The following is a 3969-nucleotide window of genomic DNA, read 5'->3' on the forward strand; positions in this document are numbered from 1 at the left end:
TGTAACAGTCCCAGCAATATAAATCATGTATTATAATAACACGAATTCGTGCGTACATCACTTTACTGCAAACGCTGTTACATATGATCCAGGCACTGAATAATCAAACACAATTAGCCAGATTAGATAATCATTTGATATGTAATATAACTTTGAAAAATTGGAATTAAAAGAAAAACATATATATATATTAGATAATTATGTTCCTTACTCCCAAATTTATTTATTATATCTGCTATTGTGTAGCTACATAATGTCAAGAACTGAATAGTGGCCAATGACACCTTTTCTTCACTTCACCTATCCAGTGTATAGGTTTTTTCTTATAATGACTACAAAGCATGTTTACACCAACAATATGGTTGATTCCTCTCAGTGTTCGAAATAAAACAAACTGGGTTGTCTTTCTCAGAGGAAAACCTTTAGGCCAATTATGGTTGTACACAATATAATATAGTTGTCCACGCATGTGTGTTTGTTAGTTTGTCGTTGAGCATAAAGCTACACAGTGGGCTATCTGTGCTGTGCCCACCACGGGTATCGAAAACCGGTTTTTAGCATACTTGCCGATAAGCCATTGAGGGGGGGGGGGACACTCAAATGAACAAGTTAGTTGACTAATGAAAATTACAAACTTGTTGTTACTTTGCCTTAAGTCAAATATCACATTAGTTGATAAAAAAAATCCTGATTTCATTGAGGAACTTGATGAAGCAATATAAATCATGATGTTAAATGTTATGGTAACCCGAATCGTTCCGGTTTTGAATCTGTTATCCCTCAGTTCCGAAAAAAAAAAAAAGACTTCGGTAAGCTGATTTATCTTGGTTCTTTCTTTCTTCTTCATCGGATTCGGTCCATAATTTGGACCAGGGAAGGTCAGATTCAGCGTTAACCTCTTCCTCCCTATCAGGAATTATTTTGTATGCACTGTTACTGAATCCTAGGTAATAACCCTTGTTACGTTGTTGCATTACTCCGCAGTTTTAATTAACATACCCTTTTCGTGCCATGTCCAATGTTAACTCGTATATTTTCACTTATGTATGATCGCACTATTAGTCCGTGTTTACAATACAATTCCACTTAGCAGTCATATACACATACAGATAATCCAATTTTCACATACAAAACCCTTTTAAAATAGAACTACGTTTGTGTCTAGGATTCAGTTAGCCTAGCACTGTTTGGCCAATAAGTTTCTTATTTATGATGTTTAGACGGGAGAGGTACTTAGGGCTTGGTTCATCGTGTGTTATGAAACTCTCTAGTTTGCTCATCAGTTAATTTTTAGTAATATATTGAAGCGAGTTATCCAGGAGTCTGTCTGATAGTGTTGGCATGTTTGAATAGTTGTGTAAAAATACTGAGTTTGTTGATCGTGGGATTCTATATTCTTTCGTTAAAATATAGTTTTGTATTTGCTGTAGTTTGTTGACGTGTGTTTTTGATACATTTATCCACGTTATACAGACGTATTCTACGACTGGTCTTATGTATGTTCTGTACATTTTGAATATGCTTTCTGGTGAAGCTCCTTGTTTGTTGCCAGTCAGACTGCTAAGGTAACTCGCTTATTGATTTTCTGTGTCTACTTCATTATCGGGATTTTGGTCTTGATAGACCAAGGAGAGTCAGGTTCAATAAGACCTCTTCCTCCTGTCAACATTGTGGTTTAGGAGCAGGTGAATGTTTATGTTGATACAACATGAGGGTCGGAGTAAACTGTACTTGCTCCGACCCCATTCAGGGCAATGTCCATGTAGTCATCTGCATTAACATTCTTATATTGTCTGTGTAGAAAAGGGAAAAAGATTGTTTAAAATACGCGCCACTCTTGTACCTAACTTTAAGGTTATCGCATGCGCGCGGAGTTCTCGTGAATGAAAGCCACCACAAGCATCGAAAATATGATGAAGGTATAAGTAGTTGCCCGCAGATTGCTTTTCTGTTTTGTTCCAATTCGCGTGTTGGTCTTTTTACCAAACCTGTAACTGTGTGGGTACCATGTACGGTGACCAGAGACTGTTATTTTCTACTGGTGCTACATTACTCTTGAAAAGTTTTACTTTTAGTATTACTTATGTTGAAATTTGGTTGAATGAATGGACGGCAACCTAGCACAGTTCCAACTATTGACAATGCTGCAACCTTAGAATCTGCTGCACAAAACCTCCTGTACCTATGGCTGAACAATTCAGACATCAAACTTACACCATCCTCATGAATGTCAAGAAACCAAAACCTAACATCACTAAACAGGAATGCAGCACACTGAACCGTCTAAGACGGGACGACACTATCAAGATTCTACCAACAGACAAAGGAAACAGTGTAGTCATCCGAGACGTCAAACATTATGACACTAAGATCAAGCAGTTACTAGACAAACACCAATACAAAAAGATAACCAATGGTCCTACAGAAAAGACAGACTCGTCAACAGAACACTGAACAAACTTAAGAAACAAAACCTAATCAACGAGAAGCTAACAAAGGACTTAAGGACCAACGACAATCCCCCCCCCCACCCTCAATTCTACAGACTACCTAAGGTACAAAAACCTAATATACCTTTAAGGCCTATCGTCAGTGCTAAAAACTCAACTTGCCATCAACTGGCTACCTTCCTAGTACCTATCCCATCTCCACTACGAGGGAATACCGAACATCCCATTCACAACTCGACAGATTTCATAGAACAACTCAAAAAGCTACGCATCAAATTTCATGATATTCTGGCCAGTTTTGATATCACATACCTATTTACCAATGTTCCAACCTCAGAAACCCTTATCACCAGACAACTCTCTGACATAAAGATAGATGCCATCATAGAACTAACGACTATTTGCCTACAATTAACTTATTTCCAATACAACGAGGAATTCTACGAACAAACAGACGGTCTAGCATTGGAACACCACTCTCTCCAATCCTAGCAGACATTATGATGGAAAATTTTGTAGAAAGAGCTTTTTCATCCACACCTATAAAACCAACTTTCTGCAGACGTTATGTTGACCACACCTTCGTTATCTGGCTCCACGGTCATGAACACTTACCAGCCTTCCCAGAACATCTAAATTCTATAGACAAAAGAATCCACTTCACGATGGAAATAGAAGAACAAAACAGCCTACCATTTCTTGACATACTCATCAGCAGACAAGAGAGGAAAAATCACCACTACTGTATACAGAAAACCCAGTTACATGAACAGATACCTACACTTCCAGTCGTATCATCCAACCTCAATAAAACGTTGTATAATCTGATGCCTAAACAAGAGAGCAGAAAAATTTGTGATAAGATATCCATCGAAACTGAATGCCAAGAGATGGTAGAAGGCTTTAAACAGAGCAGTTACACCTCCTTTCGTCAAAACCTCCTTGAAGAAGGCCACAACAGAAAGAAGAGACAAGGAAAACACTACCACTACTACCATTTACCTCCTCTACCTGCAAAACTTCAGCGAAAAACTCAAACACATAGCCAAGAAATTCGACATAGACGTCCAGTGGAAATCCTACAAGACATTAAGATCCATTCTGGTGAAAAACAAACAGAAACCCACCAATGAGAAACAAAAAAACGTCATTTATGAAATTCCGTGTTCCAGCAACGAAACCTACATTGTAGAAATGGGAAGAAGACTTATGACAAAAATAAAAGAACATAAAGACAGTACAAGACTCCTGAAAACACAAAATTCAGGCAATGCAGAACACACCATGTCAACTGGATAAAAAATATACTAGGAAAAACTAGAATCATCGACACATTTTTGTAGGCAAGAAAAATTTAAGAATCCTTCTACATTAACACAATAAGTTTGTTTTGAAGTTTGTGCAAAGCTACACGAGGGCTATCTGTGCTAGCCATTCCTAATTTAGCAGTGTTAGACTAGAGGGAAGGCAGCTAGTCATCACCACCCACTGCCAAGTCTTGGGCTACTCTTTTACCAAC

Source organism: Limulus polyphemus, unplaced genomic scaffold (genome assembly GCF_000517525.1).
Source record: "Limulus polyphemus unplaced genomic scaffold, Limulus_polyphemus-2.1.2 Scaffold3071, whole genome shotgun sequence".
NCBI classification, from domain to species: domain Eukaryota; kingdom Metazoa; phylum Arthropoda; class Merostomata; order Xiphosura; family Limulidae; genus Limulus; species Limulus polyphemus.